The 22,828-nt window shown below is 39.6% G+C and overlaps 1 protein-coding gene and 2 pseudogenes across 1 annotated transcript in view; 1 reads left to right on the top strand and 2 right to left on the bottom strand.

The window, feature by feature from the left end:
* SPIDR (scaffold protein involved in DNA repair) overlaps positions 1-22,828 on the top strand; it is a 504,871-nt gene that overhangs the window by 71,890 nt on the left and 410,153 nt on the right. The window lies entirely within an intron of this gene.
* On the bottom strand, positions 7,190-8,042 carry LOC112859652 (small ribosomal subunit protein uS5 pseudogene; annotated as a pseudogene).
* On the bottom strand, positions 8,633-11,552 carry LOC112859651 (E3 ubiquitin ligase RNF121 pseudogene; annotated as a pseudogene).

Raw genomic sequence — 22,828 nt, 5'->3', positions numbered from 1 at the left:
TATTTTGGACCCTACACCAGGTGTGCTTTGATTTGTTCCTTGGAGTAGTCCTGTAAAGGAAAACAGACAAACACGAGACCAAAACACACAAACACACAAACAAATAACACAAATAAACAAAAACAAAAAACTAAAGATTAAAAACAAAAACCCAAAACCACTGACTGCAAGTAAAGAAGAAGGTGGAGGCGGTGCTGATGGAAGAGCACATATAAAGAGAGAAATGACAGGAGCTGGGCAGGAGGATAAACATTGATTAGGCAGAGAGACTAAAATGCTTAATCCAGAGAGAGAGAAAGGAAAATAAGGAAGGAGGCGGGGAAAACAAAATGAAGAGAAAGCTACCCAGACAGAGAAACCATATGGCTTGATTATTCCAGAGAGAGAGAAAGGAGTGCAAAGAAGGAGGTGTAGAACATGTGCAAGACAGTGGATTAAATATGTCTGTTTAGACAGACAGTAACCAGAGTAACCAGCCTAGGGGAGGGAAGAGATAAGGAGGAGAATGGGGGGGTGGGGAGAATATATCTACATATCAAGAATTGATCTAGAGTCAATCCAGGCCATGCTGCAGAGTTTGTCGGGAGTAGCTGTCTGCAGGGTCTGTGCTGCTCAGGTGGATATGCAGTTACCCAGTGCGAAGGGGCGTGGTTTGGTGTAATCTGGACCCACCTCCACTATGGTCCCCGGGAGTGATCCCTGAGTCCCCTCCTTGGTGGTGGTGGTGGTGGTGGTGGTGGTGGTGGTGGTGGTGGTGGGTTGGGGGGTGGAGAATGGTGATTCCCCAGTCATCTCATTGGAGCCAGACCCGGTGAGTCGTCCTCACTGTGCCAGGGGTGCAGACAGGGTGGTCCTTCTCTCTCCGCCAACTCCCTGACCCTGTGCTTGGCTACGAGTCAAAGTCCTGCTCCGTGCGCTCAGACACTGGGGAAGCACCTCTCAGTACTGCCATATGTGGTCCCCCCGGCTGGCTTTGTCTGTGCTGAGGCACTTCAGGGAGGACCGCCTTCTCCTATTGCAGACTGAGAGCCACTGCCCTTGCCGCCACAAGCCCCTGGAGTGGCGGAGGCAGGCAGGCTTTGTCTTTTCCCACAGCACTTCAGGGAGACGGCAGCCTTTTCCTCTTGAAGACTGCACCCTTGGCCCAGCCACTGCACCCTGGGTGGGGGACGCAGGCGGGTTCTGTACTATTGTGCAGCCCTCCAGGGAGGGAACCACTTTTCCCAACTGCAGACTGAGCCCCTGGCTTACCACCACACCCAGGCCCCTGGCTACCCCCCTCCCCAGGTGCAGGAACAGGGAGCCGGCCCCAGTCCGAAGAAAGCCCCGCAGTTAGAGATCGGATCCCTCTCAGTCTCAGTCCCAGTCTTTCTCCTGTCTAGATAAGGTCCTGCACTTCCCTAGCCGCTCTTTCTCTTCCCTTTGTCTCTCTGCAGAAGGGGGGCCCTCCCCTCCATGCCCATGCGGCCTTTTTTTTTTTATATCCCCCAGTTCGCAGTCACCCACCTATCTTTTGTTAGCTTTCCCGTTTTCTTCCTAGTAGATTCAGTCTCTTTTCCTCTTTTCCACCAGGCTCTGGTGTTCAAAGTCCTTTGGCTTCTACACCTCTTTGTTTGAGAGATGTGGGAAGAATGGATCCCCCTACTTGTCTGCCATGTTGGCCCCTGCTTATGTCTACATTTTTATTAAGTTATAATTGACATATTCCACTATATAACTTTTAGGTGTGCAACATAATGATTCTAAATTTGTGTATATTGTGAAGTGATCACAACAATGTCTAGTTAACATCTGTCACCATGTATGTAGAAAAAAACCTTTTTTTCTTGTGATAAGGACTTTGAAGATTTACTTTTAGCAACTTTCAAATATACAGTACAACATTACTAACTGTAGTCAACACGTTATACATTACATCCCCATAATTCATTATTTTATACCTGAAAACTTAAACCTTTACTGCTTTTTCCCACCCAAAGTGCTGCCTGTGGCAACCAACAGCCTATTCTTTGTATCTGTGAGCTTGATGATGTTTTTTGTTTTTTAAAATTCCACATATAAGACTTAGTATTTGTCTTTCTCTCTTTGTTTCACTTAACATAATGGCCTCACAGTCCATCCATGTTGTCACAAATAACAGGATTTCCTTTTTTTGTGAACACTATTCCATTGTATATACATACCACATCTTTATCCATTCATCTGTTGATGGACAGATTGCATCCATATTTTGTCTACTGAAAATAACGATGCAGTGAAAGTTGGGGTGGCATATATTTTTTCCAATTAGTGGTTTTTGTTTTCTTCACATAAATACCTAAGAGTGGAATTTCTGGACCATATGGTGATCTGTTTTTAATTTTTTGAGGAACTTCCATACTGTTTTCCATAGTGCCTGTACCAATTTGGATTCTCGCCAACAGTGCAAAGGGTTTCTTTCCTTTTTTTACACGTTCTTGACAATACTGTAAAACCTTGGGTTGCAAGTAACTTGTTCTGCGAGTGTTTTGCAAAATGATCAAACATTTCTAATAAGTTTTAACTTGATAAACAAGCAAGTCTTGAAACATGAGTAGTAGATGACACCGAATTTTACATGATCACAACTGAGCCAGTGGTTCTTCTCTCTTTCTCACTGAGGGATTGTGGGTGATTATCTCCCATGCTTGGATGCTCAGTCTCAGGCTGCAGTGTTTGGCAGAAATCAGTGGTTTTTCAGAACGTTGGAAGGTACCCACAACTGGTACTAGTGTGTTTTTTGTCACTTCAAAGCACTTATGGGTAGTCCCTTACTTTTGTGTACAAGAGTAAGCTTAGGAATGCTCTGCTTCATTCTAGGTCAGGCTGCCTGCAGATGTAGACCCTTTCCTCTGCTGCCTTATTGCCAGTTACATTAAGTACAGTATACGACAAGAGTTTATTAATACTGCACTGTAGTCAACATGCGTGTGAGCATATACAATGGCCCCCATGCAGAAAAAGGTTGAAAAGAAAGGCAGAAGAAGGAGATGATTATGGTGGAAGTTAATAAGGAAATCATTGAGAAGTACAAATGATGTATGTGAGCAGCCAAAATTATAAGATTTTATAAGAAGTCTACGTCTGCATCTAGTCTACAGAAGAGGAAGAGAAGAAGGCAGACGAATCCCTCACTTCAAATGAGATTAGGGAGATGTATAAAATGTGGGAAACAGTGCAAAATTTTGTAGAAAAGCACCACCCAAATAAGGCTGTAGAAGTGTGAATGATGAATCTGTTTAATGACAATGCTATGTTACATTTACACGAAATCTTCAAAAGGAGGCAAAAGGAAGTATCATTGAATAGGTTCGTTGTTAAAGTTACATGAAAAGAAAAACGTTCCATCAAGCCAATAGATAGCAGTGATTCTGTTAGTGAAAGTTGTCCTACACAATAATCCACCTCTTTTGTCTCCCTCACACCACCCACGAAAGTTTTTAAAGGTAAGTGCAGGCTAATTTGTTTATTTTCCTTTATATTTTGTATTTTGTTTTTTATTTTGTATTACAGTATTGTAATCATTTTTATATGAATATTTTTGGGCTGTAGATTGAATCATCTGAGTTCTTATGGGGAAATTGCTTTGATATATAAGTGCTTTATTACAGGCATGTTTCTGGAACAAAGTATGCTTGCAAACCAAGATTTTACTGTACTTCTTATTGTTTGTATTGATTACAGCCATTCTAACAGGTGTGAGGTGATACCTCATTGTGGTTTTGATGTGTATTTCCCTGATAATGAGTGATGATGAGCATCTTTTCATGTGTCTCTTGGCCATCAGTATGTTCTTTGGAAAAATGCTCAGTTTTTAGTCAGGTTGTTTTTCTACTATTGAGTTGTATGAATTCTTTATATGTTTGGATATTAACATTTATGAAATACAGGATTTCCCACTTAGTGTATTGCCTTTTCATTTTATGGATGGTTTCCTTTGCTGTGCAGATGATTTTTAGCATGATACAGTTGTACCTGTTCATTTTTGCTTTTGTTGCCTTTACTCTTACAGTCAGATCCAAAAACTCAAAGGCCAAGACCAGTATTGAGTAATGTACCATGTTTGTTTTCTTCTAGGAGTCTTATAGTTTCAGGTCTCACATTCAAGTTTTTAATCCATTTTGAGTTGATTTTTGTGTATGATGTAAGATTGTAGGTCTAATTTCATTCTTTTGCATGTGGTGGTCATTTCCCCACAATCATTTATTGAAGGGAATGTCTATCCTTTCCCTGTTCTATATTCTTGACATTTTTGTTGTAAGTTAATTGATTAGTTGACCACATATACCTGGGTCTAATTCTGGGCTCTCTCTGATGTGGTCTCTTCATCCATGTGTCTGTTTTTAAGTCAGCACTATACTGTTTTGATTATACCTTCAGCCCTTGGTCTCTCTTCTTCTAGAATTCCTGTGAGACAGATATTGTTCTGTTTGATTGCATCACTTAGTTCTCTAATTCTCCCCTCATACTCCTGGATTTTTTTATCTCTCTTTTTCTCAGCTTCCTCTTTTTCCATGATTTTATCTTCTAATTCACCTATTCTCTCCTCTCCCTCTTCAATCCATGCTATGGCAGCCTCCATTTTATTTTGCATCTCATTTATAGCATTTTTTAATTCTTCATCACTATTTTTTAGTCCCTTGATCTCTGTAGCAATAGATTCTCTGCTGTCTTCTATGCTTTTTTCAAGCCCAGCAATTAATTTTATGACTATTTAAAAAAATTTTTTTTTAACGTTTATTTATTTTTGAGACAGGGAGAGACAGAGCATGAACAGGGGAGGGTCAGAGAGAGGGAGACACAGAATCTGAAACAGGCTCCAGGCTCTGAGCTGTCAGCACAGAGCCCGACGCGGGGCTTGAACTCACGGACTGTGAGATCATGGCCTGAGCCAAAGTCGGCCACTTAACCAACTGAGCCACCCAGGCGCCCCTCAGCTTTTCACTATTGAGTATGATGTTAGTAGGGCTTGTCATACAGCCTTCATTATGTTCAGGTACATAACATATACCCACTTTATTATTTTTATCATAAATGGATGTTGAATTCTGTCATGTTATTTCTACATCTTTTGAGATGATCATAGGATTTTTGTTTTCTTTTGTTTATATGGTATATCACGTTGATTAATTAGTAAATGTTGACCCACCTTGCATCCCTGAAACAATACCCACTTGATTGTGGTGAATGAGAACTTTAATGTATTGTTGAATTTGGTTTGCTAATATTTTACTGAGAATTTTTGCATCTACATTCATTAGGGATGTTGTCCTATAACTGTCTTGTGGTATTCTTGTGTAGTGTTTGTATCAGGGTAATACTGACTGTGTAAAATGAGTTTGAAAGTGTACCTATCACTTCTATTTTTTTGAAAGAGTTTGAGAAATATTTGGTAGAATTTACCAGTGAAGGCATCTGGTCTTGGACTTTTGTTTGTTGGGAGATTTTTGATTACTGATTCAATCTCTTTACTAGTAATCAGTCTGTTAAATTTTTTTATTTCTTCATGATTCAGTCTTGGATGGTTGAATGTTTTTCTAGGAATTTATCCATTTCTTCTAGATTGTAAAATTTGTTGGCATATAATTGTTCCTTGTAGTAGTTTGTGCTTGTTTGTATTTAGTTGTAATTTCTGATTTTGAGTCCTCTTTTTTTTTTTTTTTTTTTTTTGTTGCTGAGTTTTGCTAAAGGTTTGCCAATTTTATTTATCTTTTCACAGAACCAGCTCTTAGTTTCATTGATCATATCTATTTAACTTCTACTCACTCTGTTGTTTCCTTTCTTCTACTAACTTTGTAACTAACTTGTTCTTATTTTTCTGGTTCCATAAAGTGTAATGTTAGGTTGTTTATTTTAGATTTTTCATCTTTCTTGAGATTAGTATTTATCTCTATGAACTTTCTTTGAACTACTTTTGCTGTATCCCATAAGTTTTGGTACGTTGTATTTCCATTTTCAGTTGTCTCGAGGTATCTGATTATTTCTCCTTTAATTTCTTCATTGACCCATTGGTTGTTCAGTAGCATGTTGTAATATCCACATATTTGTCAATTTTCCAGTTTTCTTTCTGTAATTGATTTTTAAATTTTTTTTTCAACGTTTTTATTTATTTATGGGACAGACAGAGACAGAGCATGAACGGGGGAGGGGCAGAGAGAGAGGGAGACACAGAATCGGAAACAGGCTCCAGGCTCCGAGCCATCAGCCCAGAGCCTGACGCAGGGCTCGAACTCCCGGACCGCGAGATCGTGACCTGGCTGAAGTCGGACGCTTAACTGACTGCGCCACCCAGGTGCCCCTGTAATTGATTTTTAGTTTCATACTATTGTGGTTGGAAAAAAATGATTGATATAATTTCAATCTTCTTAAATTTAGTAGAACTTGTTTTGTGGCCTAAAATATGATCTATTCTGGAGGTTGTTCCAAATGCACTTGAGAAGAATGTGTATTCTGCTGCCCTGGATAGAATATTCTGTATATATCTGTTCAATTAATCTGGTAAATGTGTTGTGGAAGTCCAGTGTTTCCTTATTGATCTGTCTGGATGATCTGTTATAAAAATCAGGTATGAAAGTTCCATACTATTAATGAATTGCTGTCTGTTTCTCCCTTTAGGTCTATTAATTCTTGCTTTATATATTTAGATGCCTCTAGTTTGGGTGCACAAATATTTACAAATGTGACATCTTTTTTATGGATAGATCCCTCTCCCATTATCTAATGCCTTTTTGTTTATTTTTTTTTTATTATAATCTTTGCTTTAAAGTCTATTTTATCTAAGGATAGTTACTCCAGCCTTCATTTTGTTTCCATTTACATGGAATATCTTTTTAATCCCTTTACTTTCAGTCTGTGTATGTCCTTATCTGAAATGAGTCTCTTGTAGGCAGTATATAGAGGTGCCCCCCTCCCCGCTTATAACCCATTTAGCCACTCTGTGTCTTTTGATTGTAGAATTCAGCCCATTTGTATTTAAAGTAATTATGATGGGTATGTGCTTATTGCCATTTTGTTCATTGTTTTCTAGCTGTTTTGTAGTTTCTCTTTTTCTGTTCCTTTCTTCTCTTGGTTTTTTCCTTTGTGGTTTGTGATTTTGTTAGTGGTATGCTTAGATTCTTTTCTCACAATCTTTTTTTTTTTTTTTTTTTTTGTAAACAGGCTTTAATTCACTTTATTTTCTTGTATAAAACTGTTTGGTTGCCACAGCTGGAGCCTGGGTCCTCTGCATGGAGACTCTAGTATGGGTCTTTACAAGCTGGTCAGTGAATTCCTTATTGATAGGGAGACTTGGTGAACACAGCCTCTTTCCAGAGGTCAGGATTGAGCTAGCAGTAGGTCTTGGAAATGGCATCAAAAGTGGCCTTGGTGAAGTTGCCCAGAGTGGCAGTGTAGCCTCTGGCCAAGATGTAGCAGTTGTCAATACCAGCCATCATCAGTAGCTTCTTGGGCATGGGCTGAGACAATACCAGTGCCTCTGGGGTCAGGGCTGAGGCGCACCAGCACAAAACCACAGCGGCCAGTCACCTTGCATGGGATAGTGTGGGATTGCGGGTCTTGTTTCCCCAGTAGCCTTGCTGCATGAGGATGTTGGATCACTTGACCGGGATGATGGCCCTACAGATGGCAGTAGCTACCTCCTTAGAGCACTTAACATCCAGCTCAATGTGTCCATTATAATCTCTGATGGCAGCAAATGCCTAGAACCTAGTCTGCTTACCGGCAGGGGTCTGCTTTTGCATGGGCAGAATCTTCAAAATTTCAACCTTAAGGGATGTCCCCAGGAAGATAATGATCTCAGATTCCTTGATGGGCAGGGAGAAGAGATAGATCTCCTCCAGGGACTCAGTCTTCATGTTTGTGACCACGTGGCCCAGGTTGGTGATGAGCAACCACTCCTCGTCCTCTGTGAATTCCATGGCCTCGTCCCTGGTCCAGTTGCTGCAGCTGAAACTTCCATGGAAGCCACTGCGACCTCCCATTCCAGGGCCCCTAGCCCCTTTTAGAGCACTGACATCATCTGCCATTTGTTTGCTTGGAGAAGAATCTCCTTTCTCACAGTTTTTTGGAAATCAACTATAGATTTTTGTTTGGTGGTTCCCATGAGGCTTAGTATAGCAACCTCCATTTGTAACTGCATTTTAAGTTGATAACTTAAGTTTAAATGCATTCGCAAACTCCTCATTTTTACTTCCTCTACCCCATGTTTTATGGTTTTGATGTCACATTTTACATACTTTTATCTTGTGTATTCCTTAACTAATCATTATAGTTATACTTATTTTTAGTACTTTTGTCTTTTAACCTTATGTTAGCTTTATGAGTGATAAATCCACCATTTTTACCATATGTTTACGTTTACTAATGAGAGTTATACTTTCATATCTTTTCTTTCTTTCTTTTTTTTTTAATTTATCAAAATAGTTTTCTTTTAAAAAGCTCCTACTGCTGACAGCCCCACTGGCTGGCTCTCCATCATCTCCCTCCCCAGTCTGGACATAGCTGGAGGGGTCCTGAGCGGCCCAAGTGCCTTTGCATCTTTCCTACCCAGGACATCTTGGAGGGCAGGAAGGAGAGTGCCCTGAGGTCCATAGTGGATGGATGCTTGTCTTCATGACTATTCCATGCCCAGGATGTAGTTGATGGCTACACCAGGCCAATGATGACAGGCTACCAGGCTACCAAGTATTGAAGCCAATCCAGCAGTTGCCCATACATGATGTGAGGCCTCTCCCAGTGGGTGCTGGACATCCTTTTGAGGTTCACCTTCTCTTTGCAGTGGGACATGTCTGCTTATTTCCCATAATGCACCAGCCAAGGATGCAGAACTCCTGGAATACGTGATTGCAAGACAGCTTATATATGTTCTTGATGACACATTCTTCACTGACATCCACAAAGATCTGCTGCCCACACACGGCACATACACTGTCAGAGAGGTGTTTAATAGGCATGCCCAACTCACTGTAGAACCCTACGGTAGATGCCATGTAATCTGAATATGTTTCTACAGAGTCTTCTTCAAGTACCCCATAGTAGTGGCCACTGAAGAGGAGAGAAATGCCAAAGTCCATGGCATCTTCTGATTTGATTTTGAATAATAAGTTGAGATCAAAGAGGGTAAACATGAAGCCACATAGCCAACAATGATGGCGGTATAGCTGCTTTTATAGATTAACAGGAACCACTTATAAACTAACCTTGGAGTTGTCTGTACTAGCAATGAAGACGGTGGCAGTGGTGGAGGTCGAGGTTGGAGGAGTGTTGCCGGGGAACGGGAGCTGGAAGAGGTTGATATGTCAGACCTCTCCCCAGAGGAGCAGTGGAGGATTGAGCACACGTGTGTATACTGAGTACTGTGGCCATGAAGCCATGCACACTGAAATGATTCTCATCCTCATGGCTACTTTGGTGGTGGCCCAGCCGCTCCTGGTGCAGTGGAAACAGAAACACTTTTGCTCCTACTAAATGGTGACCCTTTTTCAGATGTGGGTTGTTCCCCTTCTATTTCACAGTGAAACTGCATAGGTGGAGGTTCCTAATGATATGGATCTTGTTCTCTGCTGTCACAGCTTTTGTCACCTTCCAAGCCACCTGAGAACTGCTGGTACAGACAACCCCAAGGTTGATTTCATATATTTTCTTGTTTTGAATTTGCACTTTTTATTTTCAGCTTAAAGAAGTCCTGTTAACATTTATTGTAATGCTGGTTTAGATTAAGTCTTTTAGGTTTTCTTTGTCTGGGAAACTCTTTATCTCTCCTTCAATTCTGAATGATGATTTTGCTGGTAGAGTGTTTTGCTTGGAAGTTTATTTCCTTTCAGCACTTTGAATATATCTTCTTGAATAGTTTCTGCTGAAAAATCTGCTTATAGTCTGGGTTGTGTTTTGTTTTTGTTTTAGTTTTTTTGTACTTATAGTTTTCTCTTGCTGCTTTTAAGATTATCTCTCTCCCTGTCTTTAACTTTTGACATTTTAATTATAAAGTGTCTTGGTGTGGATCTCTTTGGGTTCATCTTATTTGGAACTTTCTGGGCTTTCTGGACCAAGATGTCTCTTTCCTTCTCTGGGCTAGGGAAATTTTCAGCCATTATTTCTTCAAATAAGTTTTCTACCCTTTTCTCTGTCATCTCCTTCTGCAACAGATATAATGTGAATGTTAGTCTGTTTTCCAGTTACTTCCTGAGGCTGTCTTCACTTTTTTTCATTCTCTTTTTGCTGCTCTGATTGGGTGATCTCCAGTGCCCTGTCTTGAGTTCAATTGATTCCTCTGCTTTATTCAGTCTGCTGCTGAACCCCTCTGGTGCATTTTTTTTGGTTCAGTTATTGCATTCTTCAGTTCTATGACTTTCGTTTGGTTCTTTCTTATATTTTCTAATGCTTTTTTTGACATTCTGACTTCAAAAAAGTGTTTATTCTTCTCCCAAGTTCAGTAAATATCTTTATGATTATTACTTTGAATTCTTTATCGGGTAAGTTACCTACCTCTGTTTCATAAGGATTCTTTTCTGAGGCTTTATCTTAATTTTTCACTTACAACACATTCCTGTTTCTTCATTTTGCTGTATATTAGCTGAAACAGTCACCTCTCCCAGTCTTGAAGGAATGGTCTCTTGTAGGAAATGAACTTTGACATTCAACCTTATCCTAGTCCTTTGTTGTCTCTTGATTTTTTTATGATTGTCCAAGCAGCCTAATTTATTTTATTTATTTTTTAATTTTTTATTTTATTTTATTTTATTTTATTTTATTTTATTTTATTTTATTTTATTTTATTTTATTTATTTTTTTTAAATTTTTTTTTCAACGTTTATTTATTTTTGGGACAGAGAGAGACAGAGCATGAACAGGGGAGGGGCAGAGAGAGAGGGAGACACAGAATCGGAAACAGACTCCAGGCTCTGAGCCATCAGCCCAGAGCCTGACGCGGGGCTCGAACTCACGGACCGCGAGATCGTGACCTGGCTGAAGTCGGACGCTTAACCGACTGCGCCACCCAGGCGCCCAATTTTTATTTTATTTATTTATTTTGTAAGTACGCTTCATGCCCAGCACAGAATCCAACACTAGGCTTGAACTCATGACGCTGAAATCAAGACCAGAGCTGAGATGCTCAAGAGTCAGATGCTCAACTGCCTGAGCCAACCAGGTGCCCCCAGCCTAACTTATTTTTAATAAGTTACTCAGGATGTGCCAAGACTGGTCAGTTCCCATAGGGGAATATCTCAGCTAGCACGAAATCCAGGCCGATTGGAAGCCAGATCTTTAGGCAGGAGCTTTTCAAGTATGCAAATATAGACAGTTCTGAGGGACAACAAGTGTAAGCCTTCCTGGCCACCAGAGCAGGAGATCTATAGTAGTCCTCTAGATAGCAGTTGTAAAACTCAATACTCCAGGCTAGTGTATAAGCTTCCTTTGGGGAGATACTGGCAAGCTGTAGTGAGGGAGAGGGAGGGCCGAATGATGGTGTCCACCTACTTATGTTCTGTTTGAGTACCCGTATCCTCTAGATGTATGCCCAACTTGACTTTGTTCATCAGTCTAAAGCACCAGGACAAGCAAATAGGTCTCTTTTAACAGACTGGGGGTTTTATTCTATTGTTTATACAGTGCCCTGTGGTTTGGCACCCTGCCAAGAACTGCCCCTCAAATTGTTAAAAGTCCCATGAGACTCAGGAATAAAGGCACCCCCGGCCAGAGTCAGAGCCTGACCAGAGCCAAGCATTCAAGGGCCCTGCCCTGTGTGGCAGCCATAAACACCGGGACACCAGATATAAGAAGTGGGACACAAACATGTAAGAGCTCCCTTCTAAGAGACTGTTGCTCTGGATTGCAACAGAAGGCGAGCATGAACATAGCACCTGCCTTCTGAGATATCTGGTAAGGTTTGCAGTCAGCCCTTAGATGTGTGTTTAATTAGCAGCCTGTCCCTCAGGCTGCAACTATGATGATATGCTTATAGGCCTCTTTCATAGATGGACTTAGCTCCTGGGTCTGTTGCCTCTTGCTGTGCCCTGAGCTGTTTAAGAACTCTTTCACCATTGGTTATAGTCTTATGAAACCTGTGAACATAAGCCCCATTGGCCACTTGAAGCAGGTGATGTAGACATATTCCCAGGCAGCAGCTGTAAAGGTGCCAGACAAGAATATAAGCTTCTCTCTGAGAAGCTAGTATCTGAGAGATACCAGTAAGCTAGAGCAAGGCAGAGGGAGAATACAAAGATTGTACCCAATGGCTTTTGTTTCCTGAAAGCATGTCTATAGGGACCTACATGTATATTAGACCAGAAACCTGTCCGTCAAGCCAAAGCTCCTGGACAAGCAAATAGACCACTTTCTCAGAAACACTAGTGTGTGTTTTACTCTGCTATGTGTGCAGAGCCCTCAGGGTAGTATTCTGCCAAGAACTGCCTCCAATTGTAGAGTGCCTTGCGATCTAGGAACACAAATCTCCTTGACCATAAGAGCCAGGCTATCAAGGAGCACCCCTGGGGTGCAACTACAAAAACTGAGGCACGAGATGTGTGTAAAAACTCCCCTTCAGGAGATAGTAGTGCTGCAGAGAGTGGAAGAGTGAGGGTGCTAAGATGGTACCCTCTAAGGAAAAAGAAAAATGGCTCCTAATGGCTTTAGTAAGGCGGAGGGAGAGCACACAGATGGTACCTACTTGTTGGAGGATTAAAATGGCACTCACCATGAACAAAAAAATTCTAGTGTTAAAAAAATAAGATAGGAACTTTGCTTTATAGCAAGGTTGAGGGAGTACTTAAAAATGGCACCCAGCAGCAGCACTTCCCTATTTTGAGAGTATCCCAGTAGGCCCCAGCCCCTCAGATGACACTCAAAGATTAGCAAATGTATTTCTTTGACATCAGGTCTGGGTGCTTTTCAAACAGCTGTGTCTGGGCTGGGTGGTGGGGTGAGTGAGTCCGAGCATGACCACTTTAGGAGATGTTTCTCAGTTTGGTACAGCTCTGTCGGTCTTGTGGATCCAAGTCCAGTTGTTTGTCAAAGCCACGTTTTATCATCTCTCAGATGCAAGTCTGAAGAGTTGGGGTACCTGATGTGGGGTATGAACCACTGGCTCCTCAGGGAGAAGCTCTGGGTTTGTTAGTTCCCTCCCAATTATGGTTTGCTGCACTGGGGTCCGGTTTATGGCAAGACTGCATTACTGCCTCTCCCACCCACCTTGGTGTGGCTACGTCATTATTTTAGCAGGCCTTTTCTCTTCAGGGGGAAATTGACAAGTTGATTGTGAAACTTGTAGAGCAGTGTTGAAGAATTACAAAGTGGATGGCTTATACTACCTGAAGTAATCAAGATAGCGATAGTGTAAATGATATACAGATAGTGGATAAAGATATACAGATAGCTCAGTGGAACAGAATAGAGAGCTGAAAATTATTTTTGATGAAGAAAGCAATCCAATGGGGTAAAACAAAGGCTTTTAAATAAATAATGCCAGAGCAATTGAATATTCACATAAATAAAGTCACCTTGACGCCCTATCTCATATACATAAAAGTTAAGATGGATCATAGATCAAAATGTAAAAGTTCAGCCATTAAACTTCTGGGAGAAAAAGTAGAGAATAGCAAAGCTTTCTTTGGTAGGCTACAAAAAGCACAAGTATTTTTTTTTTTTTTTTAATTTTTTTTTCAACGTTTATTTATTTTTGAGACAGAGAGAGACAGAGCATGAATGGGGGAGGGGCAGAGAGAGAGGGAGACACAGAATCAGAAACAGGCTCCAGGCTCTGAGCCATGAGCCCAGAGCCCGACGCGGGGCTCGAACTCCCGGACCGCGAGATCGTGACCTGGCTGAAGTCGGACGCTTAACCGACTGCGCCACCCAGGTGCCCCAAGTATTTTTTTTTAAAAAAGCACTGTAAATTAAAATCCATCACAACAAAAAAAATTTTTAGCACCATTAACAGATAGAGAAAATAATAAACATTTATCTGTAAAGTACTTGTATCCAGACTGTACAGAGAACCCCTACAACAATAAAAGGACTACTTAATCCACTGGAGAAATATTACAACAGATGCTTCATAAATGATGCTATGTGCATAGTCAGTGAGTATAATGGACTTCAACATATGAATTTTGGGGGGGACACATTTCAGCCCATAGCAGTTTTATAAAGAGAAATAAAAAAATAATATTATTTTTTAAGTTTGTATTTAAATTCTAGTTGTTAATATACAGTGTAATATTAGTTTTAGGTGTCCAGTGTAGTGACTTACCACATACAGTATCCGGTACTCATCACAAGTACACTCCTTAATACCCATCCCCCTGCCCACCTCCCCTCAGGTAATCACCAGTTTGTTCTCTATAGTTAAGAGTCTGTTTCTTGGATTTTCTCTCTCTCTTTTTTTTTTTTCCTTTTGCTCATATTTTTTGTTTCTTAAATTCCACATTTGAGTGAAATCATATGGTATTTGTCTTTCTTTGACTGACTTATTTTGCTTAGCATAATACTCTCTAGTTCCATCCATGTAGTTGCAAATGGCAAGATTTCATTTTTTTTAGGTTGAATAATCCGTGTGTGTGTGTGTGTGTGTGTGTGTGTGTGTATGTATGTATGCACGTACATACTGCATCTTCTTTTTTTTTTTTTTTTTTAATTTTTTTTTTTCAACGTTTTTTATTTATTTTTTTGGGACAGAGAGAGACAGAGCATGAACAGGGGAGGGGCAGAGAGAGAGGGAGACATAGAATCGGAAACAGGCTCCAGGCTCCGAGCCATCAGCCCAGAGCCTGACGCGGGGCTCGAACTCACGGACCGCGAGATCGTGACCTGGCTGAAGTCGGACGCTTAACCGACTGCGCCACCCAGGCGCCCCCTGCATCTTCTTTACCCATTCACCAGTCGATGGACACTTGGGCTGTTTCTATGATTTGGCTAATATAGATAATGTTGCTGTAAACATTGGGGTGCATGTATCCCTTTGAATTAGTGTTTTTTCTATTCTTTGGGTAAATGCTAGTAGTGCAATTGCTGGATCATAGGGTAGTTCTATTTTTAACTTTTTGAGAAACCTCCATACTGTTTTCTAGAGTGGTGCACCAATTTGCATTCCCACCAACAGTGCAGGAATGTACTTCACATCCTCGCCAAAACCTGTTGTTACTTGTGTTGTTGATTTTAGCCCTTCTGATAGGTGTGAGGTGATATCTCATTGTAGTTTTGATAAACAGAGAACTGGTTATTCTTAAGTATATGAGTTTTCAGTTAGAATGTTGGGTTGGGAATGTGCAGTGGAAGGATGCCTGGGTGGCTCAGTCAGTTAGCATCCAACTCTTGATTTCGGCTCAGGTCATGATCTCACAGTTGGTGAGATAAAACCCCACTTCGGGCTCTGTGCTGACAGCCTGCTTTTGGGATTCTCTCTCTCTGCCCCTCCCCCACTCATACCCTGTTCTCTCTAAACATAAAAAAAAAAACAAAACATTAAAAAAATGTACAGTGGGTTGTTGATGTCGCTTGGAGTGTTTGGGAAAGAACACAGCATTGGATGCTGATTTGGAGAGCAGTTGCTTAGAGGTACTATATTAAAATGAAAAGAACATAACGGGGGACACCTGGGTGGCTCAGTCCATTAAGTGGGGGGCTCTTGACTTCGGCTGAGGTCATGATCTCATGGTTTGTGGGTTTGACCCCCCACATCAGGGTCCCTGCTGACAGCACAAAGCCTGCTTGGGATTCTCTTTCCCTCTCTCTCTGCCCCTCCCCCACTAGTGTGCTCTGTCTCTCTCAAAATAAATAAACTTAAAGAATAAAGAACATAAGGAAATTTCTTTTTCTCTTCAGTCTGAATCTATATTTTTGGGAGCAAGAGGAAAAAATAGCATAAATAATGTAAAAATTCTTAGAATGTATGAAGAATTGAGCCCACAAGAGAAATTAATAATATTTGTTATTCATGGATTTATTTCAGTAGTTTTTTCACAGTTTATTTTTCCTTTTTCAAATGCCAGCAATTTTTAAAACATTAACTATAATGAAAATGTTTTTCAGATTATAAATGTTTTGGGAAGGATTTACCTACTTCTGATTAAACAAACATTTTGAGTACCAGAGCCAAAAAGACATCTTCTGTGGTGCTCCAGAAAAATCCCACCCCTCCCTTTTTCCCTTGCTGCTCTAGTTACGACAGCTATGACTGAGGCATCTGGGATTTGTGCTCTTTCCATAAGACTGGAAGACTCTGCCAGTCTTGGGTCCCCTGATGTGCTGATGTAGGAGCACTGTCTTTTTCTGTTTTTCCTTAAACGCCTCTGAGACCTCTAGGTTGTTGAACTTTCCATGGCTCTCAGCTCTATTTCAGAGGTTATCCAAGGAGAAGAAAGGCAGCTTCTTGTAGAACTAAAGTTAATAATAAGATGATGGTCAAATGACTTTACTATCTCTCTTCTTTTGACCATTTCTGTATCTTTGCACAAAAGAATTAAGCTACATCCACTCACTTTCTTTTATACAATAAAGTGCAAGTGTTTGCTTTCCATCTGAATGAACCCTTTTCCAGTAGTACAGCATTTAAATATAAATTTAAGAACTGGTCCCAGGTTCACCAAATTAAAGACTAAGTTAGCTGACTGTTTATCCTTAGAACAATCACACTATGGATTTTATTTTCCTAAACATTCCAGGTTTTTCAGGTATTGCCTTCTGATAGGGCTGGAAAGGGCTGCCTGTTATGGTTTAAAAGAGGAGATTCCAGGGCTCTGCTGCTATGACTACAATTTAAAACTAGCCCTTCAGCAGACAGCTGGAGAAACTAATTACTGAGCGGAGTAAGCTGGAGCTGACAATAAGTGTCAAAGAAGTCAGGGTAGAACGAGTGGAGGCAATTACTGGTGATATATGGGAGACTCATTAACACTAGTGCCACCTTCTGAATTTGAAATTATTATTCTACTTTTTGAAGTTCTTTTTATGAAATCCTATGTGTACCGCTTCATTCAGAAAGTTCTCTGATGTCAGGTCATTTAGTCTGATACAAGGCAATCGGTTTATTTCTAAAGGTTAGTACTTAATCTATATAAATGGTGAAAAACATTATTTCGTAATCATCAGTTTTAGTTGTTAGCACTCCAGTTGCTCCTGACTTTCTTTAAAAAATAAATAATATACTGGGGTCAATGAGATGATTATATTTTTTGTCTCAAGTAAAAGTATGTTAGTTGTTTAATATCAAAATGATAAATATATAACACATATTAAAATAGTACTGTATTAAAGTTGCTTATCTCACCAAGGACATGGTGCAGGTCACTGGCCATAAGTAGCCTTTCAGTTAAGAACAATAGTGTAAGACTTTATCCATTTCTTTTTCTTATTTTGTAATATCAACTGTAATGTCTCCTCTTTCATTTCTAATTTTATTTATTTGAGTCTAGTTAAAGGTTTGCCAGTTATTTATATTTTAAGCAAATCAGCTTTTAATTTTATTGATCCTTTCTGTTGTTTTTCTGGTCCCTGTCTTATTTATTTCTGCTCTGATTTTTTATGATTTCCTTCTCCCAACTTTGGGCTTAATTTGTTGCTCTTTATTTAATTCCCTAATGTTTAAAGTTAGATTGTTTATTTGAGATCTGATTTTTTAATATATGAGTTTATTGCTATAAAATTTCCTCTCAGAACTGCTTTTGCTGATCCCACAAAATTTGATACATTGTATTTTAATTTTCATTTGTTTTGAGATAACTTTTTGTTTCCTTTTTGCTTTCTTCTTTGACTCATTGGTTGTTTAGAAATGTGCTGTTTAGTTTCCACATATTTGAAGATCTACTCACTTTCTTCTGGTTGATTTCTAATTTTATACCTTGTGGTCAGAGAAGACCACAACTATCTTCTCTGATAGTTGGTATGATTTCAGTGTTCTTAAATTTGCTAAGATTAGTTTTGTGGCTTATTATTTGATGTATCCTGGAGAATGTTCCATGTTCAGTTGAGAAGAATATGTATTCTGCTCTGTTGAGTGGAATGTTCTACATGAGTCTGTTAAGTCTATTTATTCTAAAATATGGTTCAATTCCAGTGTTTCCTTGATTTTCTTTCTGGATGATCTATCCATGGTCAATAGTGGGGTCTTGAAGTCCCCTACTATTATTGTATTGTCTATTTCTCTCTTAAGATCCTGTTAGTATTTATTTGCTTAAGTATTTTTTGTGCTTACACATTGGGAACATATATATTAATGGTTGTTATATCTTCTTGATGTATTGATCCATTTATTATATACTGTCATTCTTTGTCTCTTGTTACCGTTTTGGCTTGAAGTCTATTTTATGTGATATAAATATGGTTACAAATATGGCTACACCCACTTTGTTTTGGTTATCATTTGCTTGGAGTACCATTTTTCAGCTCTTCACTTTGAGTGTTTGTCTTTTCAATTCAAATGAGTCTCCTGAAGGCATCATATATTTGGGCTGTTTTTTTTTTTTTTTTTTTTTTTTTTTCTTTTTTAAATCCATCCAACTATTCAGTGCCTTTTCATTGGTGACTTTAATCCATTTACACTTATGGTAATTATTGATGTATGAGAACTTACTGCTGTCATTTTATGTTTTGTGTTTGGTTGTTTCATATATTCATTCTTTCTTTTTCTTTGTGTTTCTGTTTACTTTTAAGTTGGTGGTTTTCTAAGATTGATTTCTCAGAGTATCCCCTTTTTTTACATTTTGTGTCTTTGCTCTAGATATTTGTTTTGTGGTTACCATGAGGTTTGTATAAAATATCTCATAGGTAAAATAATCCTTTTTCTGATGATGACAATTTATCTTTCTTTTTATTATTTTTAATGTTTATTTTTGAGAGAGAGTAAGAGGGAGCAAGCGAGTGTGCATATGAGCAGGGAAGGGGCGGGGTGGCATGCGGTAGGAAGAGGAGAAAGAATCCCAAGCAGACTCTGTGCTATCAGTGCAGCGCCTGATGCAGGGTTTGATCCAGTGAACTGTGAGATCATGACCTAAGTGGAAATTAAGAGTCGGCTTCTTAACTGACTGAGCCACCCAGACACCCCTCTTCATTTTTCTATACAAATTACATCACTTTTCTTCTCCTCTTTTAATTTTGTTGCTACAAATTATCCCTTTTTATGCTTTTGAATTTGTTACTAAATGTAGTAGCTATAATTATTGTTAATAATGTTTTCCCTTCAACATGTATGCTGTAATTGTTTAATGCCCTATTCTAAAACAGAGTTAAAATGTTCTGGTTCTGTCTATCACCTTTCTCAAATTTGGGGATCCTTTGTCTTTTATTTCAGGTGAAAAGCTCCTTTCAGCATTTCTTGTAAGGCAAATTTAATTGTGGTGAACTTCTGCAGTTTTTGTCTGGGAAGTCCTACATTTCTCCTTCGTATCTGAAGCATAACTTTGCTGGATAGAGTATTTTTGCCTGGCAGTTTTTATTTTTCAATACTTTGGAATATGTCACTCTACTTTCTCCTGGCCTCTAGGGTTTCTTTTTTTCTTTTTTAATTTTTTTTATTATTATTATTATTTAATATTTATTTTTGAGAGACAGAGTGTGAGCAGGGAGGGACAGAGAGAGAGGGAGACACAGAATCCGAAGCAGGCTTCAGGCTCTGAGCTGTCAGCACAGAGCCTGACATGGAGCTCGAACTCAAAAACCGTAAGATCATGACCTAAGCCGAAGTTGGACGCTCAACCAACGGAGCCACCCAGGCACCCCATGACCTGTAGAGTTTCTGATGAGAAATCTCATAATCTAGTGGGGGTTCGTTTGTAGGTTAATTTTTTTCCCCCTGGCTGCCTTTAAGATTCTTTGTTTATTATTGACTTTTTACAGTTTCATAATAATGTGTCTTGGAGAAGGTCTCTTATATTGAGATAGTAAGATGATCTTTTAGCTTTGTGGACTGTTTATTTCTACTTGTATTTTCTCAGGTTTAGTAAATTTTCAACTGTTTTAAAAATAACCTCTCTGGGGAGCCTGGGTATCTCAGTTGGTTAGGCGACCGACTTTAGCTCAGGTCATGATCTTGCAGTTCATGGGTTCAAACCCCGTGTCCGGCTCTGTGCTGACAGCTCAGAGCCTGGAGTCCGCTTCAAATTCTCTGTTTCTCTCTGTCTGTCTCTCCCCCACTAGTGCTCTCTCTCTCTCTCTCTTTCTCTATCTTGAAAATGAACACTAAATTTTTTTTTTTTTAAATAGCCTCTCTTGCCAAAGCATAAGAGACTGTTGAGAACTGAGAGCAAACTGAGGGTTGATGGGGGGTGGGAGGGAGGAGAGGGTGGGTGATGGGTATTGAGGAGGGCACCTTTTGGGATGAGCACTGGGTGTTGTATGGAAACCAATTTGACAATAAATTTCATATATAAATAAAAAAAAATAAATAGCCTCTCTTCCTCCTTCTAGTATACATTTTATTCTGTTTTTAATTTTAGAGAGAGAGAGCACAAACGGTGGAGAGGGCAAGAGGGAAAGAGAGATCTTAAGCAGGCTACGTGCTCAGCATAGAGCCTGACACAGGGATCAATGCCATGACTGTGGGATCATGACCTGAGCCAAAATCAAGAGTTGGATGCTCAACCAACTGAGCCACCTAGGCACCCCCATTTTATTCTAATGTTAGCTCTCCTAATGGAGTCTGATAGTTCTTCTAGGATTTCCTCATTAAAAAAAATTTTTAGTTCTCTTTCTTCTACCTGAATCATTTCTAGATTCCTGTCTTCCAGAGAGCTTAGTCTCTTTTCCATCTCATCTGCTCTATTACCAATGCTTTCTAATGCATTCTTCTCATTGATTGAGTTCTTCATCTTAAGAATTTCTCTTGGTTCTTTTATAGGGTTTTAATCTCTTTGGTAAAGTACTTCTGTTTATTAATTTTATTGACATTTGAGTTCCGTTATTGCCTTTCTGACTTTTCTTGTAGTTTATTGATTTCTTCATTATAGCTATTCTGAAATTTCTATTAGATCCCATTCTTACATAACTTTGTGTTTGGTTGTTCTGGAATTGGTGTTTTATGTTTGTGATACCATATTGCTGTGATTTTTCATTATGTTTCATAAAATGTGCCTCTCCCAGTGCATTTGAAGTAGTGAACACCTTTTAAAAAAAATATTTATTTTGAGAGGGAGAGAGCAAGTGAGCAGGGGAGATGCAGAGAGAGGGAGAGAGAATCCCAAGCAGGCTCCATGCTGTTCGTGCAGAGCCAGATGCAGGGCTTGAACCTCCAAACCCTGAGATCATGACCTGAGCTGAAACCAAGAGTTGGATGCTTAACCAACTGAGCCATCCAGGCACTCTAAAAGTAGTGAACACCTTTCTTATATAAGTAAAGTTTTGTTTTTGCTTTAATTTTTAACAATTTAACAGGTTGGCAGTCAAAAGCTTTTCTGCAGTCAGGTGGCACTATAGCACAAGTTTTTGTTTCTCTTACCTGGCGTGCCTTCTGGCTATATTTGGGAGCATGTTTTCCACCCCTATCCCCTCTGCCATAAGGTCACTAGCACCCTTCTCATTTCTTGTGCTGCTGGGGTCTCAAGGTTGCAGGCCCAGTCCCAGTTCCAGGGTTGCTGGGGTCATGGGCATGGGGATAAGGGAGTCACTGGCCAGCTACCACTGCTAGGGATACCAGGGTCAAAGGCACTGCCATTCCTGGAATCACTGGGGTCACCAGGTGCTGCTTCTGCTCTTCTCCAAGTTCTGCTGCCTCCACAGGTCCAATCCACCCATATTCAGATGCACATGTGTATAGATCTCTCAATTCTGGCATGCTGTGCCAAGGATCCTTTGTTGGTCTATGGAGATACTACTGGTTGTATATTGAAGGAGGGAGACAAAGGGAAAGACTCATGGCACAATGATGCTGATGTTACTCAGAACCTTTTTATTTTCTTGATAACGTTCTTAGAAGCAAAAAAAAAAAAAAAAAATTTTTAAGCCCAGTTTTTATCTATTTTTTCTCCTGTTGCTCACGCTTTTGGTGTCATATCTAAGAATTTGTTGCCAAATTCACAGTCTTGAAGATTTACAGCTGTGTTTTTTCCCTAAGAGTTTTATAGTTTTTTCTCATATAGTTAGGTAATTGGTCCATTTTGAGTTAATTTTTGTGTGTTGCGTGAGGCAGGGATCCACCTTCATTCTTCCCTGTGAAAATCCTACTGTCCAAGCACCATTTGCTGAAAAGACTATTCTTTTCATTGTTGAAAAGACTTTTCTTGCACTGAAAAGTCATGAACCCCTTGTTGATAAAATCATTTGGCATAGATGTGTTGGTTTGTTTTTGGACTCTCAGTTCTGTTTAATAAAACAATAAAACAGTCTGTATATCCTTATGCCAGAACCAGAATGTTTTGATTACTTGTACCTGTATAGTAAGTTTTGAAATTGAGAAGTATGAGTCCTCTAAGTTTGTTCTTCTTTTCAATATTATTTTGGTTATTCAGGGCCTCTAGCAATTCCATATGAATTTGAGAACTTTCCCATTTAGGTGAAAAAGGCTATTGGAAGTTTTAGGGATTGCATTTAATGTATATATCATTTTGGGTAATAGTGCCATTTTAACAGTATTAAATTATCCAATCCATGAACATGGAGTGTCTTAACATTTATTTAGATCTCCTTGATTTTTTTCCAGCAATGTTTTTTTAAATTTTTTTTAATGTTTGTTTATTTTTGAGAGAGAGCGCGAGGGCCCGTGCGCACAAGCTGGGGAGGGGCTGAGAGAGAGGGAGACACAGAATCCAACGCAGGCTGTAGACTCTGAGCTGTCAGCACACCAACTGTAAGATCATGACCTGAGCCAAAGTCGAATGCCTAACCAACT

This window comes from Puma concolor, chromosome F2, assembly GCF_028749965.1.
Source record: "Puma concolor isolate L17-30 chromosome F2, mPumCon1.1.hap2, whole genome shotgun sequence".
NCBI lineage: Eukaryota > Metazoa > Chordata > Mammalia > Carnivora > Felidae > Puma > Puma concolor.
This window is presented reverse-complemented; position numbering and strand designations above follow the sequence as displayed.